At 39.3% G+C, this 9,289-nt stretch overlaps 1 protein-coding gene across 10 annotated transcripts in view; it reads right to left on the bottom strand.

The window, feature by feature from the left end:
* Positions 1 to 4,921: 4,921 nt before the first annotated feature.
* Positions 4,922 to 9,289, bottom strand: part of plekha5 (pleckstrin homology domain containing, family A member 5) — a 493,187-nt gene continuing 488,819 nt past the window's right edge. For all 10 annotated transcript variants that reach the window (XM_051935428.1, XM_051935392.1, XM_051935408.1 and 7 more), the window contains one exon: positions 4,922 to 5,877. The gene's annotated coding sequence lies outside the window, so the exon portion shown is untranslated. The remainder of the gene's footprint in view (positions 5,878 to 9,289) is intronic.

Raw genomic sequence — 9,289 nt, 5'->3', positions numbered from 1 at the left:
AATTAACACTATCAAGATGAATATCCTCCTTAAGCTTGTTTCTACTTCAAAACATCCCCATATACATTAACACTTAAGAAATTAGATTCAATCAAAACTTCATTTATTTGGAATTTGAAATATCCATATATCCAAAGGGTGACCCTACAATGACCTAAATCCGAAGGCTGCATTATTTTAATTTTATTACTAGGCGGCAAACATACAAGCTATAAAAACCTTGACACTAACACACATAGATGAACACACAAAAGCTTGGTCTGCAATAGAAATGAAATCTTGCAGTACCTCTTTATATTCCTTGCTTTCTACAGCAGTACATACAAGGTATCGTCAATATATAACAACCCAATTGTCCTTCATTCACTCAGAATATGGAACCAATGTAGGAAGCACTTCAAGTTACAGAATATGTTAACCACCTTTTTCCACCCTCTCAAACTTAGTTTTTAATGTCTGGAGAACGTATGGGATTAAATCATTTAGAGATTTGTATATAAATAATGCCTTTGTATCCTATGAAAAATTTTAGTTTCCCATCAACACAATTTTTCCACCATCTCCAAATTAGAAACGGCCACAGGGTATGCACAAACCAAACCAGTGTGTTTCTTCACGCCAGTCCCAAGCTTGGATAAATGGGGAGGGTTATGTCAGGAAGGGCATCCGGTGTAAAATTTTGCCAAATCAATATGCGGACAACAATACAAATTTCTATACCATATCGGTCGAGCCTCGGGTTAACAACGAACACCACCAGTACTGTCAGCCAACAGGGTGCTGGCAGAAATTGGGCTACTGTTGGATGAAGGAGAAGAAGAGGGGGGAGACGTGTCCGGAGGAGAGGAGGAAAGTAAAGAGAGTGGAACTGAGGGTAGGAACTTTGAATGTTGGCAGTATGACTGGTAAGGGGAGAGAGTTAGCAGATATGATGGAGAGAAGGAAGGTTGATATATTGTGCGTGCAAGAGACTAAATGGAAGGGGTGTAAGGCCAGGTGGATTCAAATTGTTCAATCATAGTGTGGATGGGAGGAGAAATGGGGTAGGAGTTATTCCTGAAGGAACAGCATGTCAAGAGTGTTTTGGAGATGAAAAGAGTGTCGGGCAGAGTAATGATTATGAAGCTGGAAATAGGAGGTGTGATGATGAATGTTAGTGCATATGCACCGCAAGTTGGGTGTGCAATGGGTGAGAAAGAGAAGATTTTTGGAGTGAGTTGGATGAAGTAATGAACAGTGTACCCAAGAGACAGAAAGTAGTGATTGGAGCGAATTTCAATGGACATGTTGGTGAAGGGAACAGTGGAGACGAGGAGGTGATGGGTAGGTATGGTGTCAAGGAGAGGAAGGAAGAAGGTCAGAGGATAGTGGATTTTGCCAAAAGGATGGACATGGCTGTGGTGAATACGTATTTTAAGAAGAGGGAGGAACATAGGGTTACGTACAAGAGTGGAGGAAGATGCACACAGGTAGATTACATCCTATGCAGAAGAGTTAATCTGAAGGAGATTGAAAACTGCAAAGTGGTGGCAGGGGAAAGTGTAGTTAAGCAGCATAGGATGGTGGTCTGTAGGATGATGTTGGAGATCAAGAAGAAGAGGAAGAGTGAGGGCAGAACCAAGGATCAAATGGTGGAAGTTGAAAAAGGAAGACTGCAAGGTTGAGTTTAGGAAGGAGCTGAGACAGGCACTGGGTGGCAGTGAAAAGTTACCAGACAGCTGGGAAACTACAACAGATGTAGTAAGGGTGACAGCAAGAAGGGTGCGTGGCGTGACATCGGGAAAGAGGAAGGAGGAAAAGGAAACCTGATGGTGGAATGAGGAAATACAGGAGAGTATACAGAGGAAGTGGGATAGTTGGAGAGATGCAGAAAGTAGACGAGTACAAGAGAGATAAGGCGCAAGGTGAAGAGAGAGGTGGTGAAGGCTAAAGAAAAGGCATATGATGAGTTGTATGAGAGGTTGGACACTAAGGAGGGAGAAAAGGACCTGTACCGATTGTCTAGACAGAGGGACCAAGCTGGGAAAGATGTGCAGCAGGTTAGGGTGATAAAGGATAAAGATGGAAACATACTCGCAAGCAAGAAGAGTGTGTTGAGCAGATGGAAAGAGTACATTGAGAGGCTGATGAATGAAGAGAACGAGAGAGAGAGAAGAGGTTGGATGAGGAGAAAGTGAATCAGGAAGTGCAACGGATCAGCAAGGAGGAAGTAAGGACAGCTATGAAGAGGATGATGATGGAGAAGTTTAGAGAAGGCCAGAAGGAGTTGCATTGCGTCTTCGTGGACCTGGAGAAAGCATATGACTGGGTGCCTCAAGAGGAGCTGTGGTATTAGGCTATATGAGGAAGTTGGGAGTGGCAGAGAAGTACGTAGGAGTTGTACAGGATATGTACTAGGGAAGTGTGATGGTGGTGAGGTCTGCGGTAGGAGTGACTGATGCATTCAAGTTGGAGTTCGGATTACATTAGGGATTGGCTCTGAGCCCTTTCTTATTTGCAATGGTGATGGACAGGTTGACAGACGAAATTAGACAGGAGTCCCTGTGGACTATGATGTTTGCTGATGACATTATGATCTGTAGCGATAGTAGGGAGCAGGCTGAGGAGACCCTGGAGATATGCTCTAGAGAGGGGAGGAATGAAGGTCAGTAGGAACAAGTCAGAATACATGTGTGAAAATGAGAGGGAGGTCAGTGGAATGGTGAGGATACAGGGAGTAGAGTTGGCGAAGGTGGATGAGTTTAAATACTTGGGATCAACAGTACAGAGTAATGGGGATTGTGGAAGAGAGGTGAAAAAGAGTGCAGGCAGGGTGGAATAGGTGGAGAAGAGTGTCAGGAGTGATTTGTGACAGACGGGTATCAGCAAGAGTGAAAGGGAAGGTCTACAGGACGGTAGTGAGACCAGCTATGTTATATGGGTTGGAGACGGTGGCACTGACCAGAAAGCAAGAGACAGAGCTGGAGGTAGCAGAGTTAAAGATGCTAAGATTGGCACTGGGTGTGACAAGGATGGATAGGATTAGAAATGAGTACATCAGAGGGCCAGCTCAAGTTGGACGGTTGGGAGACAAAGTCAGAGAGGTGAGATTGCGTTGGGAGAAGGATGCTAAGGATAAATCTGTCAGGAAAGAGGAAAAGAGGTAGGCCTAAGAGGAAGTTTATGGATGTGGTGAGAGAGGACATGCAGGTGATGGATGCAGAGGATGATCCGCTGTGGCAACCCCTAACGGGAGCAGCCGAAAGAAGAAGTTAAACCTCCCAATTTTCCTCACCTCCCACTTATTTCTATTCAAGAGATATTGATCGTCTTGAGGACTCAGACAGCATTTCTATAATATATAAAAAAAACTTTTTAAAGTCCCTTCCCTTAACATTTCAGAAAACTGGAAGGCAGCCATGCACAGAATTCACTAGTTCCATATGTGCAAAAAAGTAAATTATTCAACTTAAACCTTTTTTTATCAACCACATCTGTCTTGATTAAAATTGTCCAAAATGTTTCCAGGGCAAGATCCAACCTGCGAATGCTGCAATCAAGTTCCAGCCTCACTGGGTCACATGTTTTGGACCTGCACCAAATTAACATCATTCTGGACCAAAATTTTTAAATGCCTTTCAGACAGCCTTGGTGTCACAATCCCTCCTAACCCATTAACAGCTGTGTTTGGTGTACTCCCAGATGGGCTTAAAGTGGAGAAGGACAAACAAACTGATTGCCATTACTACACTATTGGCACGGAGACTTATCTTGCTGAACTGGAAGAATCCTAACTCTCCCCTTTTAAGTCAGTGGGCAACTTATATTATATGAAACTGGAAAAAATTGAATTCTCACTTAGAGGATCTGTGCAGAAATTTTTCAAAACCTGGCAGGATCTAATCAATAACATTTTAGAATACTGTAAGCTTTTAAAGCACTGAGGAAGCAGATTCTCTCCCCATTTCTTTTTCTTCTCCATTTATCTATATTCACTCATTAATTTATCTATTTACTTATTTTTACTAGGTTTAAGTTTTATTCTGCTGCCCATGCTCTCTTTCTAAGGGGTGGGGGTTGATTTGTTTTCAATCCTATTCTTGTAAAATTTGTATGGAATGTTGTGTGATTTCAATAAAATCAAAATTAAAAAAAAAAACAAAATTCTCTGCTCATTGTATTTGAGTCTTCAAATCGTTATTTCTTCACATTAAACTTGCTAGTTGCAGGTTAGCTTAAGGGCACTGGTTCCCCTTGTAACTTACCTGGCTTTTATTAAATCTTTATTTGTGGCAAAGCTAAAACCCTGAGCCCATTCAAGTAAGGAGGATTAATGAATTGTTCACCTTCTTGGGTTCATGGATCATGTAATTCTGGCTTTATCTGTTTGAGACACACAGTTTTTGCTAAATCCAGGTATTTCTGGAACAGAATTAGCCTGGATTCTGGCTTATATTAGCTGGATTTCACAGTAATCTTGCTTTTTGGAACAGACCCCCTGGCTCCTTACCAAAGTCTCTTTATTTTGGCCTTGTTGCCATACCCAAACTCCAATACCCTTTAATGAGTAGCACACAGAATACAACTACAAGAAATTGCCCACAATGCCATTAAAAGTACAGTACGCTGTGTTGTTCACTTGTGTGCAGCACATCTGTTCTGGTTGGGTGAAATGGATAACCCCAAGTCTTGCTTTTAAACACTAAATAGCTTGATTTCTAATTTGATAAAAGCTGAATTTCTTTATAACAAAGGCACAGCAGTTCATTCAAAAAACAAAATCAAATTGCACATGTAATATGGAGGGGAGAGGCACAATGGCAAAACATCAAGGCGAGAGCCTCGACCTAAAGAGTGTAGTGGAAGCCAAGCTCCTCAGAAGGTAAGAAAAAGTTGGGACAAGGGTGTGGAGACATCAGCAGAACAAAACAAGAGTTAAGAATTATATAAGAACATCAACATTTATTAACATGATATAAAACAGATGGGTTCTGAATATTTGCATATTACTTCTAATAAGTAGCATCTTTATAGCTCTTGTCATTGCATGTTATATTCACAATGGACATAATTACATTTTGTACACAAACAGAAGTACTGGATTACAAAGCTTGTTTATTGCTTTTTACATGTGCTATATATATTTTTTAAGCCCAGTCTTCCAATCACCTCAAAGTAGTCAGCCCCCCCACCCCCCCAAGACAAGAAAAATAGATTGATTTATAATAAGCAATAACATTCAAATGTGTGTCGTTCAGTATTGTTATACTGCTCACTGTGTATAAATAATCACAACGGAAATATTACAAGTGGTCAACCTGCAGCAACAGCAGTGACTCTTCTTTGTAACAAGTGAGAAAAGAAAGCAACAAATTGAAGCGATGGCTGGTGACGGTGTAAAGTGGTGAAGATTGGATTAGCTCACAGACCATAAGGAATAAAATTAAGAATCTTAATGAAATCTTGCTTTACCATAACTCTGATAAAAAGAAGTTTAAAATAGCACCTCAACAAAACTTGCAATCTTGTAAGCAAAATCCCCAACAATATGTTGGTGGTGCCCTTGGATAACCCAAACCTATAATCTTCACGGTAGTTTAAAATAAAAAACAACAACCCTTCCATTTGGAACATTGATTCCTGAATGTTTGAGTGAGGCAGACAATAGAAAAGTGAAGACCACCTCTACTTTGTCAGTTTGCCACTGATAGTCTTGTTTGGAGGCATCAGATGATAAGGCCCAGTGCTGGTCATGGAAAAATCTCTCTTGTGGGACAGAACTGTCCGGATGGATTACTCCGAAAGGACACGGAGTGTGCAACGTGGTTCTCTGTACCAAAGACTGGATTTCAGTTGGCAGTTCTCATGTACACGACTTCACAGAGGCCATTGCTTGAGCTGCAGAATAATACAAAAACAAAATATGTATTCAGTAAAATGGAGTTACACTATAAAGTAACATTTAAGAAATTACAGATGAGACTACATTTATTCTACAGTATAGTATGATCAGATTCTGTTATATGAAGGTTTACTTGTCTACCCCTGATCAAACACCTCTTTCACAGATTTAAACTTCCCAAGTAGAGAAAGAAAAATGCTGTTGTGCCATCACATACGAGCCACTACTCAGCAATTGGGTACGCATCATGTAGAGGATCATGGGAGCAAGTCCTTGATTAGCTGTTGGGGAGGACACCGAAGTAATGGAAATGGGTGAATCAGGGTGGGCTGCAGGTTCCTTATGTGCTGACTCACATACATCAGCCTGTTTGCTGCCATCACCAGAAAACTGCCTTAATGGCAAGATGACTAGCTGAATGATGAACTGACCTGCTTTTAACGTGTCTTGTGAGAATTTACTATTTTTGAAAAATGCAGTGATGGAAAATATCATGCATACATACACATCTCTAAAAAACACTTCACATGGTTTTTAAATTATCATGATTTATATATTTAAGGTTTTTTTTTCCTATATTGCAAAGTAGCAGTGTAATAATGCTTTTTAAAGTTTTTTGTTTTTTTTTTAAATTATGGACCACACATTGTTTTGATCAGGATTGCCTTAGAATTGTCCCCATTAAAAATAATGCAGCTCAGTAAACAAATGCACACCTAAAAACCAAACATTTACAAACCTTAACAAGTAAAATCCTAAATGCGAGAGCAGTTCATCAGGCAGAATCTTGACCTAAACTCCCATCAAGGGCTTATGAAGAGCAGAAATCTCCCTGACTACACTGGCACCCTATATACTGTAGAACTGGGAGGATGTCAACATGCATGATATGCGTTTGTTAGGTTCTCGCATGATGACATACTTGATTTGCTCATCAGCTCTCCTTCATACTTTTGCTTTAAGATGCTGGGGTCTTTTGAGTGTGTACTTATTGTTAAGGTGCGTCTCTAACCCAAAACATGGACAAAACAGATACTGGACAACATCAACTAATGCACTTTAACTGGCCATTTCTTAACATAAGGGTCATCACGTCTTAAAATTCATTGACAGATGGACACATATATAAGGAATAATTTTAGTATTGCAGTGGTTAAAATAGTCCTAGCATCAAGAGATAATTTTCATGTCAACTGTGTAAGAGATGCAAAGTGTTAAGCTAATTACTATCCATTTACTCCTACATCTTTAAAAATACATTAATTGCTATCGCATATTGCAATAATTCCAACCCCCCCACCACCCCAAGACCTTTGGCTAGGAAGTTCTTACTTCAGTGCTTTAACTGTTTTCACTTCTGGCAAAAAAAAGGATACCTGATGTGCTCCCTTTTGGATTAATGAAACAACCACAAAAAGAATTAAATGTGCTATTTAGCTCACTAAATAGAGTTTCACTTTAACAAAATGAATAGGGGAAAGCTAATGCAGTTTCCAGTGGAAATTTATGACAACCCCAAAAGCCATTTTTTTTATACTTATTTTACTAACATATAAATTATTTTAAATATATTGCCCAGAGATTATTTAATAATCAGAAAGACTTGAAGAATTTCCCCTCCAAAACCGAGCCCTCACTAGGCAGAGATCTGTGATACTGACTCAAATAAAAGTATGTGCTTTTTTTTGTTTTTGGCATTTCTTTTAGCAATCATTTCCACTTTTTGCTTGTTCCTCTGAAATTTCAAACCCTAATTTGTGCACTTTTCATGAAGGCTACTGTTTATTCTCAATTGAAAGACCGCACTACATAAAAAAGAATGGCATAGTAGTACAGGGGTTAGTGCTGGTGCATCACAGATGAGGCACTGCAGAGTTAAAACTCACAACTGGAAGTTCTATGTGGAGTTTGCACATTCCCCAGCATCTGCATGGTTTTCATCACACATAACCTACACCTCATACAGTATGTATGCTTAGGTCGCTGTTCCAAAATGACCCCATATAAGTGTGATTTTGAGGACTGATGGACTGGCACCCTGTTCACAGCTACTTCCTGCCTTCTGCCAAGGTAGGATCCAGTGTATTGCGTATCCTTAATTCCTGTGAATTAAGGGGTTTAGAGCATGTTATGTTATTATGTGGCACTCATTTTGACTTTATATCAGATATAATTTCCCTTTTTTGGCATAATAATGCCAATTTCCAATTATAGCACAACAAAATATAAATCTAGTAAAGCAATGGCTGCTAATTCCTATCTCCTTCCTCCACAAAAATGAATAGAATTTAAAAAAGTAATTTGCAATGCAAAATGTGTTTCAGAAAATACCACTTTTTTTTTTTTTTTTAATACAAGATGTCACTGCCTTCTTTTGTCTAAGATGCAAGTATCAGTGGAGGGTGTCAGCCTTGCGGAAGACTGCACATACACACACACTGTGCATGTGGAAAGACACAAAGCCCACTTCCACTTAACCACAGAGATTGTAACACTTGTCAAATGTCTAAAGAAAAGATGAAAGTAAATTTATTGGATTCGGAAATGTAATCTTTGGCTTGCACGGGAAGAAAAAAATATTCAGACTGACAACAGGAAAACAAAAGGGGTCTACCTTCATTTGATTTTCATTGTTTATGCACTTCGGCTTGACTTGTCTGCTCTAGGACATAGATGAAAACCCAACATTTGCTACAAATGTCACCTTGTCCCTATACTACGCTGGCAGGCATTGCACCAAAACACATCATTAGATTAAAATAAAATCACAACCTGAATAATATCTTTAACATGTCTATATGCTGGTCCATACTGATGATGAAAAATTATAAAACTAATATGGAAGAAATTATGGCGAATGATACTTGGTTAAAAAAATGTCGTTACCTCTAATTATGAGCAAGTGTTCACTTTAATGTGGACAACTTTTAATTGATTATCAGCAAAACTACAGGCCTGGACGGAGCCTTCAAGTGTGTCTTTAAAGCAGACCACCGGACTGATTTTGCAGACCTTATTAATCTTTTCTTTTCTCCAGTCTCTCTTTTTTCTTTATCTATACCTTCTTGCTTTATGAAAGCTACACTTATCATGGCGCCAAAGATAAATAGATTTTTAAACAATAAGGCTCTCTAGCTATGGTCATTTGTAGTTTTTTTTAGCACCCTCGCCATTATTGATCTAACTTGCTCCAGCTGCTACACAATTCAAGAAAACTCGCTGATGCATATACATACTTAGTTGGAATTTCCAATGTCTTACAGAAAGTTTATTTGCCAGGCACAGAACAGTCACACATAGGAATTAAACAGATTCACCATGTAATACATTACTGAATACTTATATTGTTTGCATTTTGATGACATGCAGGTTTTGTAAAACTTAAGCAAAAAGCATGTCAATCTGATG

Source organism: Erpetoichthys calabaricus, chromosome 1, assembly GCF_900747795.2.
Source record: "Erpetoichthys calabaricus chromosome 1, fErpCal1.3, whole genome shotgun sequence".
In the NCBI taxonomy this organism is placed as follows: Eukaryota; Metazoa; Chordata; class Cladistia; order Polypteriformes; family Polypteridae; genus Erpetoichthys; species Erpetoichthys calabaricus.
This window is presented reverse-complemented; position numbering and strand designations above follow the sequence as displayed.